This window comes from Drosophila rhopaloa, unplaced genomic scaffold, assembly GCF_018152115.1.
Source record: "Drosophila rhopaloa isolate 14029-0021.01 unplaced genomic scaffold, ASM1815211v1 contig_181, whole genome shotgun sequence".
NCBI classification, from domain to species: domain Eukaryota; kingdom Metazoa; phylum Arthropoda; class Insecta; order Diptera; family Drosophilidae; genus Drosophila; species Drosophila rhopaloa.
The window spans coordinates 242505-250551 of record NW_025335063.1 but is presented as its reverse complement, the minus strand read 5'-3'; positions in this window follow the sequence as shown (position 1 = coordinate 250551).

Genomic DNA, 8047 nt, shown 5'->3' with positions numbered 1-8047 from the left:
CAGAAAATAGCGAAACACACAGATGCAAAATGAGCACAAGGAATACCAATCTTAAATGATGAAACTTTCCTAGTATAAATTTAAATTGTTCAACCTTCAGATCATTAACTTGGACTTTGTTACGGATATAAGCCGTAATATCCATTGATGAGATGTCTGGGGCGAGCCATGAAACAAATACATGTTTTAGCTGGGGCACACGAACACATGTTACCGTTTTTGGTGCGACCTTTTTTGGTATATTAGAATTTCTATCTGCACTACCAGTATCGGCCGGTAATCCGGACGTCAAGTCAACTTGAGGTGTTGGGGCTACTACTTTATTTTGATCGGACAGAGCGGAAATTTCTGGCGGCGACACATCGGGTCCAGCAACTTCGGGTACCGAATCATATTTCGCCCCTGATCTTAGTACCATTTGAGTGGCACCTAAGACTGTTAGCTGAGCTGGATGCGAATCGCCCGTAGCGGGTTGCATGGCACCTGCCATAGAATGCCCACCGACCGCGACTTTTTTGCGCTTTGGGGAATCGGGCTCCGCTAGCATGCGACTAGTGAGCTGAGACTCTAGCGCCACAAGCAGGTCAGTATTTAACGTTTTTTTTTTTTTTTTTTTGTAAATATATGCTTTATTTATTGAATCTTCTCTATATGAGACTAACAATAAGTGTATCAAATCTTAAGAATATAACTTAACTTACAGTCATGTAGACTGAATTTAGACTAACGGGCCCTAATATTTATTGCTGGGCTGGTAGATCGCTACGATGCAGACGAGTTCTGTTCGAAACCCGTCTTAGGTTCCTTGCGAGATTATTTGGGTGCAGTGTAAGCTTGTTATGGTAGGCCGCTTTCTGCTTTGCTATTTCATCTTTGACCGGTGGTATGCCCAGATCCCTGTGGATGTTTTCGTTCCGAACATACCATGGTGCCCCAGTGATTGTTCGCAGGATTTTTGATTGTGAGCGCTGTATGATGTCAACTTTGCTGTTGCTCGCGTTCCCCCAGAGCTGGGAGCCGTAGGTCCAAATGGGCTTGAGGGTGGAGTTGTAGAGAAGAACTTTAAAGTCCAGACACAGGGGTGATCGAGAATTTATAATCCAGTGTAGGCTGCTAGCTTTAAGTCTGAGATGTACTTTCTTGCATTCAATGTGCCTCCGCCAGGTTAGGCGTCTGTCGAGGTGGACGCCGAGATATGTTACATCGCTGGCTTGGGGAATCTGCGTACCATTCAAAGTTAGCGGCGGGCACGATTGTCTGTTAAGGGTAAACGTTATATGTTTACACTTTTGTTCATTAATTTTGATTCGCCAGTCTGATAGCCACTTTTCAACTACCACCAAATGATCAGCCAGTTGAGCTGTTGCTCTAGTTGGGCATCTCGAGCGGCTCAGGATTGCGGTGTCGTCAGCAAATGTCGACGTAGTCAGCCTCTCGTTCGTAGGGATGTCTGCTGTGTATAGAATAAACAGGGTAGGGCCCAGGAAGCTACCTTGTGGGACTCCGGCTTCAATGTTATACTCGTTGGATGTCGTTGTATTGCATCTAACCTCAAAGACTCTGTGGTAGAGGTACGACTTAAGTAACTTATGAGTGTTTTCTGGCAGTAATGTTATGATTTTATGCATAAGGCCTTCAAGCCACACTCGGTCGAATGCCTGAGAGACGTCGAGGAATATCGCACTACAATATTCCCGATGTTCGAAGGCTGTACGAATTTCTGAAGTTATCCGGTTGACTTGCTCGATGGTTCCGTGGCTTTCACGAAACCCGAATTGATGTGCCGGGATTAAGTTTTGTTCTCTTAAATATGGTGTAATGCGCGTGAGCAGGCATTTTTCCAGTAATTTGGACAGGCACGAAAGTAAGCTTATTGGCCTGTACGATGAGGGAATTGTGTGGTCTTTGCCAGGCTTCGGTATCATTATAACCACGGACTTTTTCCATTTTTTGGGGTAGTAGCCAAGTTTTGCGATCCCGTTAAATAGCTCGCATATAACATCCACTGTGCAGTTTGGAAGTTCAATTATCATTTTTGGGGTTATTAGGTCGGCCCCTGGAGCCTTTTTCGGTTTTATTTGGTTCCTAATGACGTTAGCAATTTCAGGTGTTTGAAACAAAATCGGGTTAATTGCAATTTCAGAGCTAAACGGCAGTAGTTGAAGAGAGTTTGTGGCGGCGTTCGGCTGAAATAGATTTCGTAGGGGTAAAGCAAATGTTTCGGCTCTGTCTTCGTCACTGCGGGCCCAAGTACCCGAGGAGTTTCTAATCGGAGTGACTGATTCTATCGGAGAGCTTAAATTTGGGTGAGCTCTCCACAAAGGATGCTTTGTACTGGTCGGCGACAGTTTCTCGATGTACCGGCGCTGTGCAAGCTCCTCTTCTTGCTTGAGGGTTTTGGTGAGTCTGCGGGTGGCATCATTATAGAGTTTCTTCGAATGGGGCGATCTGCAGGATTGCCAAACGCGTCGTAGACGTCGTTTTTCCCGAACCAGTTGTTCGATTTGCAGATTAGTTTTGTATTGGTTGCTACGCACGATTGTCTCTTCTGGTGTTGAGATTTTGGCTGCTGCCACGAGTACTGACTCCAGGGCATCAGCACAGAAGTCGATGTCGTTCTCTATGTTTAACTGTGGTGTTAGTTCAATGTGGGAACTTACGTACTTTTTGTACTTTAGCCAGTTAGTTCTAGTCGAGGTCAGCCTGAAGGGGTGCTCGATTACTTTCGGGCTTTGAAGGAGAGTTATTAAAACAGGCGAGTGGTCCGATGATAAGTCCGATAGCGATTTGGCGCTGACTAAATTTCTTGGGATGTTCTTGGTCACAGCGAAGTCAATTAAGTCCCGGAGTTTTCTGGGGTCAGCTGGCCAATATGTGGGGCTGCCAGGGAGACATAGTCGAGTTTGTTGCTCAAATTTATGATTGCTTTATACAGTTGTCTTCCTTTGGGCGTCACTAGTCTTGATCCCCAGTGCGTGTGCTTGGCGTTGTAGTCTCCTCCTGCTATAAAGCGATCTCCGAGTGAATTGTAGAAGTCCAAGAATTGCTCTTCAGTTATTGTAAAACGCGGTGGGCAATAGACAGCGGCTATAGTGATACTGCCGTTGCCTGCTTGTAGTTTTATAGATGTAGCCTGCAAATAATTTGTTGCAAACCTCTGGTGAAAGTGGTGCTTAATGCGTTCCCTGATTAGGATTCCAGTTCCTCCGTGAGCCTTACCGTCCGGATGATCTGTGCAGTATGAAGTATAACCTCTTATTTGGAAGTTGTATTTACTTGTGAGATGCGTTTCTGCCAGCAGCATTACATCTATTTGGTTTTCATTGAGGAATTGAGTTATTTCAAGTTTGTGCCGTGAAACGCCATTGGCATTCCACATGGATATTCGAAGACAAGACATCGATTACTTAGATTGTTGGGATGTGAGCAAATTTATTAAAATGTTTTGATTTTGCGTAAGGTTTGTCATTGTTGTTTTCATGAAGGACATAAATTCCATCATACCCTGTTGTAAAGTCAGCATCATGGTTTCCATGCTGTTTGGTATTTGTCCTATTGCTTGCTGAGGTGTTATTATATTTTGCTCAGAGCATTGAGCTTGTGGGAACCCCGTCTGATTGGCAAGTCCTGATTTTAGGGCACTGGCGTATGAAACTCCCCCATTTGTGTTGAGGGGCCCAAATGAAGATCTGGCTGCTTTCGCAAAGAAAACATTAGGTGTGGTTTGGGATTGCACGTACGCATTTCGTGCATTCTGGGAGCGTGCTTGTTTTGCTTGTTGAAACTGACTCTTTAGCTCTTTATAGACCGGGCAGCCTCTGTAGTTTGCGGTATGGTTATCTCCACAGTTAGCGCATTTCTTTGTCTTTGGGTCTTCTTTGCTTGCAGGGCAAGGTTCGGATTTGTGGAAGCCACCACAAGCTACGCAGACTGAACGAAGCCCGCAGTTTTTTCTGGTGTGTCCATACTCTTGGCAGTTTGTGCATTGTAGCGGGCCATTCCTCTTATGCGGTTCTTCAACAGTAATCCTTCTGTGCAACAGGTATTGCAGTTTATAGATCGGGTGCACTTCATTTTTCTTCAAGGCTCTGCTTTCAGGCTCCAGTTCGACCTTAAAGAGTAGTTGCGGCTTTTTATTTTTGTTGATAATATTAATAATATTTTTGGAGAAGAATCCTTTTTCTTTCAGTGCCTCTTTTACCTCATTGGTGGATACATCGGGCTCTATGCCCTTTAGCACTACTTGCAAGCCCTTGCTACTCTTGAGCTGGTACGTGTAGTAGGGTTTCCTAGCCTCGTCTAGGTAATTTGTTACAGCTCTGAATTGATCTTCTGTTTTAGCTTGAAGCTTTGTTTCATGAATATTCCCTTTAACAAGGGGAGTAACATAAAAGTTGTCATTCCCGACCAGCGCAACAATTTTCTTTACTAGGGTATTTGAGTTCTGTTCCCTTATGTAAATTGGTGGGGGCTTTGGTTTCTTTTGAACAGCCTGTCCAGATTCGGATTGATTATTATTAATTTCCGACAATAGGGCGAATCTGTTGTTACTAAATGCCCCTGGTTGTTCGCTGCCTTTATTAGGGCAATTTTGTTTTGGTTTATTTCCAACCATTTTATTTTGCGGGCTTAGCTTCCGTTTGATTTGGATGTAACGGTCCATGCCAGTCTGTATAGCCGGACCCACTTCTTGTATTTAACGTCAGTTGTGGATTAATTCCGTAACACTGCTTTTTGTAAGCCGCCTAATAGATATTGCTTCGTTTTCATACAACAAAGGGAGGCAATAGAAAAACAACAACAAACCAGCACCGAAATAATGTTTAAAAGTTTTATTTTCTAAACACAAGTTAATCACGATGCACTCGCGAAGCGAACGGAATGGTGTTAAAGACACTTTCAGGTGTATATACATTAAAATAGATTTAAGCTAACGCCGGTGGTTTCAAACAGAAAATAAAAATTCGGAGCGCAAAACACAAAAACGACCGTTCACTGAGAAGAGCGATATTATATATTTGAATCCATCCGAAATAAGTTTTGTAGGACACCTAATTTTATTGTTTAACAAAAAAACGATTGAATATTTTTCAAAAAAAACAAATAGATCGGCAATTGCCTGATCAGTATTTTCCGTACAATTTTCAAATGATAGCGATGCTGGGTAAATGGCTGATTTACGTTAAGTGTTAACCAAATAATAAAACGGTTTTGGATCTTGTAAAAACTGGACCCTACAACGAGACAGATAGTTTTTATAACACCGAGCGTTGAGCACGGTAAAATTTGACCGAGCCCTTGTGTATCGAGGGAAGGTAGATTGTAGTACGCACATTTTAAATTTATTAATAAGTCTGGACTTAACATTTTTTAGTTGCGACAATTTCTTATTAAACCATGGAGGTTTATTGGAAATTTACGGATAGTATAACGGAACACACAGATAAGAGAAGGAGTTCAATGCATTATTAAATATATTAACGGCCTCAGCCATGTTAGTGCATGAATATAGTTCGGACCAGTCATAGCCGGATATAAAAGTATTTAAACGTTGAAAGTTTGCCTTACGAAATCAGCGAATTCGTTTAACAGACTTTTCGGATTTTTTATTCAGCTCTGTTCTCGCATCTACAGTCAGCTCTAGAGTTGGAGTTGTCTAAATAGACAAACGCCTTCTGGATTTGAAAAAAAAACACATGTCATGGTTTACTTGGGATAGCGCAATGTCAAGCAAGCCGTCAATAAAGTCAAAGGTTTAGTCGACAGTAATCAATTTTTCATTATTTTTTATTAAATTATTTCAAGTTATAGAAATAAAATTAAACTTCACAAAATAAATTAGCTAAGAACGTCCATCGGATCAAAAATATTAAATTTTGACTCATCAGCGAAAATGACGTAATATTTTTGGGTCCAAATTATGTTCTTACGTATGGCGTAAAGCCAATACAGAGCTGCAGGACAAACATCTAAAACACACCGTTAAGCATGACGGCGGGCACGTTATGCTTTAAAATGTTATTGAGAATTTGTGGGCTTTGCGGGACTCAAAAATTCGGGAGCGCAATATTTCCAATAAAAATGACTTGAAGACGGCTTTACTCGAAGAATGGGCTAAAATCACCCCAGGAACCACAACAAAATTGGTCGAATTTATTCCCAATCGACTGAAGTCGGTTGTGGACCAAAAGGGCGGACATACCAAACACTACAAGTTAAAAAAATATTTTTTTTGAAATTTTTTATAATTAATTTGATGAACTGGGTCAAATAAGCTGTGACATTGAAAAAGGCAGTATTTTTAGTTTTTATTGTTTAATTAAGAAGTTCCTTGCTAGAATAAATAAATGAAAACATATTTTTGAAGTTAAAACAACAGTTAACCTTTCTGCGTTTTATTTTTATGGGTATCTCTTATGGTTCAGGAGTTATACCTGTTTAATGTTGAAAATTAGGTGTGGGTCAAATAAGCTGTGAGCCACTGTAGTTCAATAAACAATCCGTAGAAAACAAAATTCCGGAAGTTGGTTTCTGTGGACAAAAAAGTCATCAACATAAGTGTCCTACTTACTAATTTCGTACACCTAATAATCACAAGACGAAAGTTGTCAGAGGGTGTGTAGCAGGATCGCCCGTTACGTTACTGTTTATAGTTGTAAATGCACATGTATAATAAATATAACAACAAGTATATTTCTAAGTTAAGTATAAGGCCAACAATCGCTAATATAATTATGTATATGTACGCAGATGTTATAATTATGTAAGTATATCGATATGTATTCGAAATGCAACTCTGAAAATGGGCGCGGAGGGTCTCCCGTCTGGAGTCCACAATACGGAATACATATTGGTCGTATTGAATCAGTGTTTTACGGAGCCTAAACTGGGATGCAAATCTTAACTTACCTTCTTATTCTAGTAGACTTATGTTGATTAATTTACCCTCCCTAGCCAACCGTAGAACGATGCTTGGTACAGTCTTCATTTATATCCTTATTCATGGTAAACTTTTCTGTGCCAAGTAGATTAGCTAGAAATTATATTCCCCTAACCATAAATCATTGTAGATCTAACTATGCCTTGCCTGAGCTTTTCAGAGTATTATGTTCTGACTATAATAGACTTTTTCCTATAATCTCAAATCTTGACTCTCTGCCGCTCCTAAAACGATTAATAGTAGATTCATTGGCACTAAATTGATCTTACTGTTGCTTTTTTCCCCGGACTTTTACCTATATTTTCTTATCTCGCGTCTATCTTCTCGCGAATCGTGCAGTACGATACAAGGCTGCGCCCCTCGGTCGGTTGGGCGCGTATAAAAAAAAAAGTTCTCCATCCTCTGGGTTATTTCCAATTTCATCTTGGAGTACAATTACGTTTTGCCCAACGTTTGGTACTGCCAAGGCTCTAAACTCTTCATCTAGGTATTGTGAGGCAGGCCACTCAACAAGAGGACTGTTTGGTTCTCTATCAAAATTTTGCAAGTCTTGAAGAACCCTCTCCAAGTCCACATCATCAAACACATCGTATTGCTCTTTGTTGGCCTTGATTATTTCAAAATTATTTCTGAATGTGCTTTCATTGTCATTTGAAATAAGTTCCGACTCCTCACTCCTCCACGGGAAAAAAAGCATTACATGCTCTCTAAAATAATCAGATGGGGAAGAGTTTAAGCTAAAGCGAAAGGCATGCTTACGCCTTTTCACACTACCATCTAGAAGTGCGAAACATTTTTCAGCAATGGCGTTTTCATTATCTGGTTCCAAGTCGAATGGTTCATCATAACTTCGTTGGAATTTTCTGTTCGAGAGTTTGACTTGCCGAATTCGTACCAAGCCGCAAATTCTGCAAGACATATTGACTCTAATTGTTCATGCCTTTGTACATACCGATCAAGTAAGTTTTTCAAAAAAAAATCAGTGGAGTTTTCAGGAAGCTGTTCTATTTCCCTATTAGATCGCACTCTTTTATCTGGATGGCAAGTGTTAACAAAAATATTTCCTTCGCTAGCATCTGACATGTGTAATCCTAAAATGTTGGGCAG